The 12,901-nt window shown below is 31.2% G+C and overlaps 1 protein-coding gene and 1 long non-coding RNA gene across 10 annotated transcripts in view; one reads left to right on the top strand and one right to left on the bottom strand.

The window, feature by feature from the left end:
- LOC143190625 (protein fem-1 homolog CG6966) overlaps nucleotides 1–12,901 on the top strand; it is a 67,984-nt gene that overhangs the window by 20,336 nt on the left and 34,747 nt on the right. Inside the window, exon 1 of one of the 9 annotated variants that reach the window (XM_076395097.1) lies at nucleotides 7,523–7,775. The exons of 6 other annotated variants lie outside the window; for them this stretch is intronic. The gene's annotated coding sequence lies outside the window, so the exon portion shown is untranslated. Of the gene's footprint in view, nucleotides 1–7,522; nucleotides 7,776–12,901 lie in introns of those variants that run through there. 2 more of the 9 variants (XM_076395094.1, XM_076395095.1) reach the window with 2 other exon arrangements.
- Nucleotides 530–926, bottom strand: LOC143190641 (uncharacterized). Its single transcript, XR_013004298.1, has 2 exons — nucleotides 796–926; nucleotides 530–736 (listed from the first exon to the last, which is right to left on the bottom strand). It is a non-coding gene; the product is annotated as an uncharacterized LOC143190641 (long non-coding RNA).

The raw sequence follows: 12,901 nt of genomic DNA, 5'->3' as shown, positions 1-12,901 counted from the left end.
CCGAAAGATATGTCTAGTCGCGACGCTGATGCTTAGACGGTGATGTCAAAAGCTCTAAGAATTCAAAAGATTGCCAAAGAAATAAAATGTGGTATTTTTTTCCCCTCATATTGCCAAGCCACTTTTTGGTGGTATTTTCCTTATTCTTCATTCAGTGTCGTTGAGATTTCAATTCCCAATCAGCAGTTTTTTAATTTCACAGGTAGGTCCTTAACACTTCTAAAATTTCTTAAATTATTATCGATAAAGTATATTCAGCGCTTCAATTAAGTTTCTCACCTAATTACTTTTGAAGCTCTTTTCTTTGAATGAAGTAATGAAACCTCAATTGCTAGTGTTTGTTATTCATTTTTGGAAAATTAAAGTGATTCAATATTACTATAATCTATTTAAAGTTTTTTTAGTAATGCATCATGGATATTTGTGACGTCAAAATATTGCAATGTTGCCGAATTAACTCTGAGTTTTAGTTCAGTTTGGCTTTGACATACAAAAAAATTCTAATCTAAATAAAATAATTGGACAAAAATATTTTGAAATATAATTTATTTTAACATTATAGTAAATCTGATACATATGTTGTCGAAGGACTTAAAACTAGAATTAAGACACAGCTATAATAGTTTGTAGGTTAGATTTGGTTTGTTTACATTGAACACTTTTCCACGCCATCCACGAGGTAGAGTTTCTAAGCGCGTTTTTTATGTAGTGTTATCCCCCTGGAGGCCTAATCCACCTAATTAAGAACTGTATATCTGAGAAACATATTTTACTTTCATTCGAGAGCATATTTACTTTTTTCATTTAGTTCTTGTTTGCTTCAATGGTGTGTTTACTTGTCAAGTCATCTTGGTATCACTGTATATTTTATTTCTTCTGTTACTATCTGTGTACACCATTCTTCATAAAATTAATGACTGAATTCTGTCTAATACATTTACCATATCCACAAAACAGTTAGTATTCATTCTGTCCTCATACGTTGTAACCTAATGCTCATGTTTAATTTTGAACAATTACAATCATATCTGTGCACACAAATCCTTCACGCCCTACAATGCCATTTTCTACAGTTATATTCAATTATGTATGTGCATACCTTTAGTTGTTTCCACTCTCATCACTCTGTCTCAGTAATTTCTAGCATTGCACAGCATTATCACATATCCTGAAAGTTTCCTTCAGGCACTTTTACTTTCCCACTCATTATCTAATTCAATCACTAAACTGTTAATTTCTAATCTGCCTGAAACATGTTCTCAATTCCACCATTTATTTATTACTTCCTCTGTATGTCTAATCGGGTCCATTCAAACCCAATGTGTTATGGTTGACAATGCTTCCTTCCACATATCCAAATAGTTTTTGATGGAATATCCTTCTCGACCAGCAATATATTTGCAATTAATTATTAATAAATCTAATGGTCAACAAAACCGAATCGAATGCTATTGTAACTTTTACCTTTTTCCATCAATTTTTATCGTCTTTATACTTTTTTTATTACCGTCTTGCCAAGACTGCCACAATGAACCATTTTGAAACATCCAGGTTTCATCAGGATACACAAATTCAAATAGTTTATCTTCCTTGGTCTTATTTTATGCCTTTAAAAATTTAATTCTTTTAAGGTAATGTCTGGAAGTTATATTAAACCTCTCCGAGGGTTTATGTTGTTGTAAGAGTGTATAAAAGGATGTTTTACATCCCTCAAAAAACTGCGTGTCCCTAATTCTTTTATATATACTTTTCAGACAGACAATTTTCTATAAAGTAATTTTATTACATTATGTTTATATTGATAAAATAGTTTGTGTACTTACCGATCTTATACATTTCGTATATTTGGTCTCGAATAGAGCCAATATCAAGATGGTCAAGATTAGTTACTCACTTTGTATGTAGACGGGTTTTCTTGGGTGAATCTAACGTATTATTCTTCATTTTGTAAACGATGTTATTCACACTACTCACAGTAATAGCTCGGCAGCAACCCGCTAAAAACATTTTCAATAAAATTGTAGGGACTTATATTATTTAATAGCATTAATAATTACCTCTCTAACGGAAATTACCAGCGAAAGGGGGCCTTCATTATCTCGTTCCTTTTCGAAATAACCTATTAAAGCCGCAATCAACTTGTGACCCTGAATATCTATTTTTTTCGGCATTCTCAAACAAAGTAATATGATATATTAGGTAGCGACTTAAATTATCAAAATAATCAAAGGGCTAAAATAATGTTTGCCTGTTTATAACCTGTAATAATTTGTAACTAATATTTTGAATAATTTAGCGTACATCTGACAACCAGACGGCGACCGGCTGTCAGATGTATAAAAAATTCTTGAAAGCAATAGTGATGCGATATTTTAACCCTTACCTATAAATTCTTGTGGCTGTATAATTAACTGTAGTTTTTAGATATGCTATAATGTTAAAATAAATTATATTTGATAACATTTTTGTTCAATTATTTTATTTAGATTATGTCAAAGCCAACTGAATTAAAACTCAAAAGTTGATGTGGCAACACTGTGATGTTTGGACGTCACAAATATCCATTACGCATTACTAAAAAAATTTGAATTGACTCTATCTATATTATAGCCATTAATCATTAATTTTCCATTTTATTGTTGTTTGTGCTATAACAACAATACGCATTAGTATCTTTTCACTCTTTTTAAATTGTACCGAATCAACGCTTTTTTAGAATCACATTTCTGTAGATGAAATAGGAAAGGTATTACTATATATATTATAGCATTTAATAATTAATTTTCCTTTTTATTCTTTTTTGCTTTAATTGGCATTACGCGTTGGTATTTTTTCTGTCAATTATATTCGAATTTTTCCAAATTCATCCAATTATATTCGGTGGTTTGTTACATAATATTAAATTAATTAAAATAGAAAAAAATAATGCTAATGACTAATTTTTTTCCCGGATTTTGAATTTAGTTTGCTCTAATTTTTTTGGTAATGATAGTGCGATATTGAAGGTTGTGTTTATATCTATTTCAAATATGTAAACTTGAAAATCAGCCATTTTTGTTTTTGGTCACTCTCAAGTTTTTCTGTTTCTAATTCTAAATTTTTTTCTTTTTACTAAGAATATATGCATTTGTTCCGAATTGTTATAAAAAGCAGTCAATAGACATTTTTATTAATGTATGTTCGTTATTTAAGCATCCAGAAATTTTTCAAACAACAAAACAAATGTTATAATTTATATGCATTCCTATCACATTCTTTTGTTTTTCTAGTATTGAGCGGATGTTATCTTTGTTGGAGTCAAGTCCAGCCTATCATTTTATTTATTGTTTCCTCTTAATATTATATTTAATATGCCTATCAGTAAAGTAATAATTCATTGATGCTTTTCTTTGTAAAGCATATTCAAACCTTAATGTGTCATATAAAATGTCCGAAAAAATAAAACTATAATTTGAATGAACTAACCATTTTTACATTATTGCGTCATAATTGTTCTTTTTTACATATATTTAAATATATTGGCTCATGTTTACTCAGCATATTTTGGTTACGACAATGAAACATATATATCGAGTTCATGGACCTTGAAAATTACGTTGATGTTGGTAGATCAGATGGTACCTTAGAATCAGTTGTGATATTCTCCGACATAAAAAATGTCAACTAATTAATTAACAACACAATTATGTATTATATGTAACCTCGGCGTATGGCTTTGGATTTTGACACTTGCTAAAATAAACAGGCAACATTTTACATGATAAAACATTAAGTTGACAGAATCGCCATTGGGTTTTGTGTGTTTAATTTCACATTGACACACATTCGTCTTGCGCCGAACAACTATTGTCACCTTTTTTTTACCGAGGAAGCTTGCCAACAGAAAATGTTCAGGAATTTACGGAAAATCCAAAACGACGTCGTTTGAGTTTTTAAACAGAAAATGGATCAAGGTAATATATTTTAATCGGTGTTCCTATTTCCTGTTTTGTTTACTTAAAAAATTTGCACTACAATGTAGAGAATTTTTTTGAATTTTATTTTGGTGGCTCGGCAACATAATGTGTTCGGTGGGTTCAATCAATGTGTAACATATCCAATTCTAAACCTTACTCTAAAGTCTCTATCTAGTCATTGATCGGATGGGATGGTAGTAAATATAGTTCAGATAGTCAGTTCAAATAGTTCAGTCTACGCACTTCACTACCATTACGTGGGTATGTCGGCTACGGAGAAAAATGTCGATATACCGACTTCGATATTTAAAAAAATATATATCGATACTTCCTTTTAACAATAACGATATATCTTCTTTCTCCTGCCAAACTGCCAACGAGGGGAGAAGTTAATCTGAAAACAATAATCTCATACTCTCAAAAATCCTAGGTTTTCGTATCGAACTTTTTTTCAGTCCTATTTTTCTCCAAAAAAAGTTGATGACCGGGAGGAGAAGCCTCAAAACAAAAATTCGATACTTTTTCTTTGAACCTCAAAGTTCGATACTCCCTTTTATTTTATATCGATAGTTTTATATCTCTTAAATCTATCAGAAGAAATGGATTTTGTTACAATTCTTTTACATTCTCCTCTTTAACCTAATAAAGCCTATAATAATAATGGCACCGCTCTTTTTACCCTATCAAATACCTCATCCAAATCAATGAATGGTAAGTATATCTGTTTTTTTTTGGGGGGTTAAACTTTTGCCAGTATTTGTCTTACACTAAATATATGCTTTTATAAAGATGTTCCCTTTCGGAATCCACTCTGCGAATCTATTAGCGTCTTTAGATCTACCACTGATCTTCTATATCTTCATGGCTGGGTATAACAATAATCGTTCTATAATATAGTCCCTTTTGTCTCTCTTTTTGGGTAGGGGAACCAGTGAACAAAGAACATATGCTATTTGCTAATCCTGTGGGATTCATTCTTTTTTCGTACTCTATTGTTGTTGGTATATTTCTTCGTATTGTTTCCTGTGGTAAAATTAATTCCTGATAGTATTCCTTCATACAACCAAGCTGTGCTGTCAGATCTATTTTTTATGGTAGATTCACTGTTTCTGCCGGAGGTATATCGAAATTCCTCATGTATTTTTCATTAGGAGTACTCAAGTAATTATTACACAATACTGAGCAATATTATTTAATATAATCCATTATTTTTTCGTATTCTTTTTATCTTTTACGTGTATAATGATATTTTTCATACTTCTTTTCTGTGAGATTTTACAACTTCAAAAAATCAATTAAAAAAATTGTTTACTGTCTGTCTGCATCATTTCTCCAAATTAGATCCATGTTTGCTTTCTTTTACCTCTTGTATCATTTCGTAATTTGCATTTGACTTTCCATTCAACTAATTTCACCAGGTTTTCTTTTGTTTTGTTTCCATTTTTATTTCTTCGGTCCACCACCTGGCTACCTCCTGCTTATATTTTTTGTTATGTTTATCCCTTCTTCTATATTCCTTTTGGTTTCAGACGGTAAATTTAAAGGAATTATTCTATCTAAATTTTGTCTAAATAGTGACCAGGTCCATACCGAGAAGGCGGCTTATCTTTTGTGATAATGGTTGAAAAATGTATTATTATAACCGGTGAAAAGATATTTATCGTCTGACCTTCAACGAGAGAGGACGTGTGCATCGGGTCGTATTTATTGATAGTACCGATGTGAAATAGATAAAAAAATATCGTTGATATTAGCGAGATGGCATGCAAATCAAGAGATGAAGTGCACGGGTATTAGCTTGTGCGATACGGGTACCATATAAATAGCGTGTAGACTAACTTCTTAACCTTAACGTTAGTTATTGATCACATTCGTGGGTGAACTGATGACAAACAAAATCAAAACCTAACTTAGACAACTTGATTCAACAAATCCATGCTCTCAAGACAAAGAACTATACACCATCAATTCCTTCAGAAATGCATGGCAAAATACCACCAGTTAGATAAGGGTAGAAGGGTGGAATAGAGATTCCAACCCACAATAGATTTGAAGCTGAACAACTGCAGGATGTAAATAAAATAAAAAAATAATACGTTCCTAAGCCAGAACCTATATTTGTGACACGAGTATTAAACGTAACTGAAGGATGTGTTAGATAAGATCATTGAAAATTCATTATATACCAAGATCACTCTTAGATCAGGTGATTGAATCAAAACAATACCTAAGGACATATAAACCATCAGATTATAAACCATCTCCAGTAATAAATCAATCAGAATACACCAAATTAATTGTAAAACAGCTTACTGAAATGGGACACGATGATGAGTCAGATGAGTAGTACTGCTCAGAACTACAAAGAATCCTCTACCAATGTTACCAACCAAAGTCAAAATATAACAACAAAAATATATTTAATGTAAAATGTATCAACAATCAAACAAGAAAATTACTTATTATATTAAAATTGAAGCTCCATATCGAAACACCAAAAAGAAATGTTATAGACCCTTTAGTTGCCTTAAGTGTGCGGAAGGACATCCTACCACAACCTGCAGGAAAAAGCCCATATATTAATGTTACATGCGGGAATTGCCAAGAGAAGCCGGCTGGCTACAAATACTGTAAAACTTATAGGCAATATAGACAATAGACGCAATATAGAATATAGACGTACAAACAGTTTAAAAGAGGGATGGAAGCTGCACCCACAGATTGAAGCTCTCTCAAATAAAAAATCAACGAACAAACAGTTTAAAAGTTGGACAAGACAGTGGCTTATTGTTCTAAGATATTGCCATGGTACAGAATACTGGCGGAAAAAAAATTACCAGTGAATGATGATAAAATTGATCAGATGATGGAAAAAATCGCGGAATGACGATATTTCGATATTAAAAAAAGATATACCAGAGAAAAAAATATCGATATTTCAACTACGACAAATATATACTTTAAAATAAACTTTAAAATCAAGTACCGATTTAATACTAAGCTTCATTAAACATCTACCGTACACTTTTTTACATCGATATTTTCCATAATATGAAAGTCAATAATGTCACTGTTTTCGGGGCACAATATATTGGTTCACCAGTCATCTGATAGATAGATTGATAGATTTCTGAAACATTTATATTTATATTATAATGGATACACTTTAATCAAGCATAAATTATAGTTTTTAAGCATAGTTTTTTAATCATTATCGCACGTCCAATCATTATCCCATGATTTTTGATATTATCTCAAAGCCACACATTTTAAACTAAACCTAAATAAGTTTCTAATCAAATTAATTGTAAAATATGTGAATATTAAAGTCATGTGAACTATATAAATATAAACTGTCAATAAACACTTCCTACCAGCAATAATATTTTATAATTGCAAAAATGTTCCACGTGGCGCCATCTGTACGCTGGCCACTCAACTATAACGATGTTGTTAAACCAAGCGTTGATTTAGAAATGTGATTTTTCCTTGTGCACGTAATAACCCCGTTAAATATAACCGATCTACGACTTCCTGGACGTTTTGCCAGGTTACTAGGACATAATATAGCGTAGCAATGCATACCTGTCGACAGTCGATTCCGCTAAGGTTTCGTAAAATGGTTTGGTGCGTAGACGGCGATTATGAGTCGCTTACGATCCGTGTCCTCCCATCGATTGCAACTATGAAAGCAAAAGTGTAAATGTCAAATGATTTTTGTGATTTTGCAATTAAATTATTCGTTTTGTTACTCCTGAGAACCTGCGGTTCCGTCCAGCATTGGTTAGAATTACTGAATGTTAAGCTCGTTGAACTTCAGTAAGTAATCTTCAAAAATTGTTAAATTTTATATTATTTTTGTGCGTATATAGTCTATCTACCAAAACGTCTTTATGACGTCAGAATGTCCCAGTGTTGTTTCCTTAACTTAGAATTTTGACTTACAATATAACCTCTAATTATTATCACTAATGTTTTGAAGAATTTTGCAGATATTTGTTAAAAGTGTCGACCAGTACCAACTGAAATCGAAAATCGACTTTAACTAGAAGAATGAGAAGGAAAAATCCGATCAGAGTTTAAAACGAATTTTACATTTTTATAAATGCTCATATACTGCATTTGCCAGTATATGAGCTGTCATCTATGACGTGCAATGTCTATTTTATTGGATAGACTATTATAGTCAGCGTCATCAATATTTGATTTGATTTGATATATTTATATCATACTGATGTCATCAGTATGTTGCAGTATTGTCGCATTAATTTAGAATTTTGATTTACATTTACCGGTTTGTAATCTCTAATTATCATAACTAATATTTTATAGAATTTTGTAGATATTTGACAACAGTGTCGACCAGTACTAACACAAATCGAATTTTATAGACTAATTCATTTACATGTTCCAAAGAATCAGAGAGCATTCTATCTCGTGTTAACTAGGATAAAATGAAAAGGAAGAATCCACTTCAAATTTAAAACTGCATCTGGCAGTATATTCGACGTCATCTATGGCGTCCTAGTGATAACCAACGTAAAGTTTAACATATTTGACAATTTTTTTCAGAATGTTTTATCAGTGAATCACGATTTGTGTTGAACTAGCAGAAAATTTAAGGACATAGATTGCGATCTCCCGTATACAAAGTTGTAACTATACTCCATTCAAAAAAGCTGTGAAGTCAAGTCATCTAAATTTATGACGTCAGAACGTCGGCATGTTACCACTTCAGTGGCTTTGATATATAACAAAATTCTCTCTAATCTCTAGAATCTTAATAAAATAATGAACGTTATGCACTATCTAATGCATATTTTAACGCCGACGCCGACGAAAAATGAATTGGTTCGAAACTCTCAAACAGCATCGTATATTTTTTATAATATGAATAAAATGAGAAGCAAGATATTGTCCGATATTAAAACGAATTTACAAATTGCAATATACAATATATTTGAGATAGCGATGACGTGAGTTCACTGTTATTTTGAATAGACCACGTATAAGTCACTTGCGTTCGTGAGTCATAGTGGAATATTGCAAAAAAAGGATTTTTGTAACATATTTTATTTCAATATTAGTTAACATCTGAATGAAACAATTTCCAAATACAAAAAAAAAACGATGTTTAATTTGTATCAATATGTTCAAGTAAGTATGAAAAATATAATTTCTCATCCATCAAAGCAAACAGTAGTTAATTGATTTATTGACATAAAATATGACAGAATTAAGTGTAGTGCATAATATTGAATAAGAGAGGCGATTTCGGGTACCGTTAAATAAGATCTCGATAACATAACATAATAATAAAAGAATAATGAAAATATATACGTCACGTATATACTTAATTCCTTTTTTTCCTTCCTTTCTACTGTCTGGGTCTTACATACACGAAGTGGAAAGCACAGATTCGTCTGTTTCAAAATAATCTCTGAAGGAACGCATATTATAATTTTCAGTTTTCAAACCTCTCAATTTATTTCCTTTAAAAATATATATTTATACTTACCTATCATTTTTTTGGAGATGTGGGCCGAATAACATTTATTCCAATATATAACTCCAAACTATAACTATCTGGTTTGAAATGTAAAGAACCTTCTTGTCCGGAAGTTTGATGTAGGAGTTCATAAGAGATTCTTTTAAGATTGTCATTGTTTACTGTTTTAAACTGTACTTTGAAAATCCATCTCTCAGCTAGAACAGAATGCTTTGGAAAATAATTCACTCTATTTGAACCTTCGCATTTAGAAAAACAACACTGGCGTATATAGCATTGTAATAGATAATAATTGGGTGATTCCAAATGAACCAAATACAAGAAAATAATTCGCACTCAAGGTGCTTCGAAAATAATATAACGGCAGTGCATTTTTATGATCATCAAGAAATACGTTCAATTTCTCACATATCTCGTTAAACATGCGAATATTTGAACAGTCAAATTTAGCACTGAAAAATAAAATCAACAGGGTCATTTACCGACAGTCCTAATTTAGAATTAAGACTTCTGCACAAAAATAAATTCTGTGAACAACGATTTTCATAAGCAAAAGAAGTCCTAAGCAAACATCACATTTTAAGATGATATTTCATGCGAAATGGAACAAAAATTTGAAAAATGTTTAATGTCAAATCAATTTTATTTTAAATTAAGTTCGTAATACAAATAGTGTAACACACATTTCGGTTTATATATACCCTTAATTTATATTGATTATCTAATATAACGGAGTACATAAACAATATCTGTTAACACTAATGTATCCTTTCCTTGAGGGATTTCAGCTAAATAGGGGACATGGTAAGGTATGTCAACTATAGAATAAAAGTGTTAAAAGCTAGAAAACCACACTCTGCCTTCGCTATTAATTTTCTGTATTCTTGTGTACTGCTACCATTGCAAAAACATTTTAGGAGACTGATCGATTATATTCCCTTTCGTGAAAAACTTGAAAATTTTCTCATTTTCGCTGTCATAATCGGTCCCTGCTCTACCGATACATAGTTAATTCAAAACAGTAGTGACAGGTGTGTCAATATGTGTCTGTCTAAAGTTGTAAATTCATTCTACAGTCAGACAATATTATCCTTCTCATTTTATTCTATTTAAAAAGAGATAGAATGCTGTTGTTCTGGGAAGTTTGATCATATAACCGAAAGAGCCTGAAAAAGTTGCCCGTTTGTCAAACGTATGCAAAATTCTTCAATTATAAACCGGCAAACGTCGTTTTAACGCTTTGTTTTAATAAATTGCAAATCGTCGGTGTTTTTATTGAAAATATTTTTGCGCGTTGCAGCTGCACTGTATATTAGTACCGGTACGGTCACTAAAATATCTCAAAAAATAAAAAACAATATAACATTAAATTCACCAAAAAGAAACCGTGTTTATGCGAAACAGGCGACGAATCAAGATCAGCTTGTTGTTAGCTGTATCAGAGATCAAATATACGAAATGTAAAAAAGAGTAAGTAGTTTTTTTTAATCGAAACATAATTTAATACATTATTTCAGAGAAAATTGTTAGTCTGGAAAGTATCCATAAAAAGCCAAAACATACACAAAACATCCCTTCATACACTGTTGGGTAATATAGGATCTAAGTGGCGTAAAGATAACCCACGAAGGGGTTTAATGGAACTTTCAGAGATTGCTTTTAAAAGAATACAATTTTTTAAAACATATAAAAAAATCAAATAAGAATTATTATCTCAATTTATATATTTAAATGAAACATACATATTTCAGAATGGTTCATTTTGTCGCTCATGGCTCATGATGAGTTCAATAAAAGGAAATAAAATGATTGTAGCTCGGTAATTAAAAAAAGAATAAATGTTTTATCTATAGTAGTTCAGTATGTAGAATTATTTTGAACTTAATATTTTACTAACTTCCCATTTTTCAACCTCAAAGAATGATCGTACAGTATTTTGACAATATATCAAATTAATTTTTTTTATTAATTACATCTTACATTAGATATCCTTAGTACAATATTTAATCTTTGACAATCTTAGTATTATCTTACTACAAGTTACAAATTAATTTATTACTACTGTTGTGTTGTACTTACAACAAAATATATTCCAAGGTATTTAGCTGCTTCTGCTTGAGGAATCGGGCATCCGTCAAGTGATATAATTAGGTTTTTGTCATTTTGCTACAATGCAAAATTAACATGGCCAGATTTGGAGCTACTAAGCTGAATTTTCCAGTCTCTAGTCCATTTGTAGATCTTGTTGACCGCTACTTGTACTTTTTCTACAGCCTTAGAATGATAACTGGTCGTCAGAGAAAATTTCAAACCAATATTTTTGATTTTAGTACAAATTGGGAGTATCTTCCGACTAAGCTCTGCTATTTATCTAAATTCTTATATGCAATTTCTTTTCAATATTTTAATGGTTTAAAAGCCGGATTAATTGGCGCAATCGTCAAGGCAACTACTGACACCTGACTGAAATACTGACAACAAAATTCAACCTAATCAAGCCAGTAACCAGGCTGGGTAAGACCGGATGTTCCGAGACGACTGTGGTTTGTAGCCAATACCAAGTATTACGTTAAACCCAAATAAACCCTAGTTAATAATAAGGAGACTCTAAGAGATAGAAATGCTTTAAAAATGTGTAAAATTACTTATTCCAAAATTTGAACCCGAATATAATACTTAAAAAAAATATATCGATTTCTACTAGAACAAAATCTTAAAATAGTGTTTTAAAGGTTACGCTGTGACACAATGGTTTTTGGTTATGGCATGCTCACAACAAACAATATACCAACGTCTGATTATCAGCAGTATGAAATAATGTCATACACACTACTTTGATTTTCTAGAACCGCAAAGAAGTTTTGCAAGAAACCAGTTCTGAAACTCGTTGATACGAGACAGCGAATGCATTTTTGAGTTGCCCGTAACGGATTTCGCAACATGCGCGGCGGGTTACATCATCAGGCACAAACTTTTTGTTTTGAAATATTTTGGCACTGATTATATGCAAATTGTTTTTATTAACCGTATAACTACATTTTTGCTTACTTTTACGCAGCAATACAAGATAAATTACATAAGCAGGCCGAGTAGTTTTTTCAACATTTATTTTGATGGGCTATAGTGTTTTAATCGGCGTAGGCTTTAATAACCGACGCTGGTAATATATACTTATACAAAATATATACAAAAATATACTTGGTCTGCCATTTTACTAACGTTTTACGTTATTTTATATTATTTCGATATTCATAATATCTAAATATATATCTATAAAGTCTAGATGTTTTGCTTCGATTTACGTTAACTACCACATGCTAATTTGAAATAAACACTGTTAGACAGGTGACAAATTCACCAATATTTATAGATTGTAGAGATATACTAAAACATATTCCCGTTTATTGAAAAATACAATTGAACTGTGTTATTACTG

Source organism: Rhynchophorus ferrugineus, unplaced genomic scaffold (assembly GCF_030347505.1).
Source record: "Rhynchophorus ferrugineus isolate W39M unplaced genomic scaffold, kcgeb_rfMv2 rfM2, whole genome shotgun sequence".
In the NCBI taxonomy this organism is placed as follows: Eukaryota; Metazoa; Arthropoda; class Insecta; order Coleoptera; family Curculionidae; genus Rhynchophorus; species Rhynchophorus ferrugineus.
This window is presented reverse-complemented; position numbering and strand designations above follow the sequence as displayed.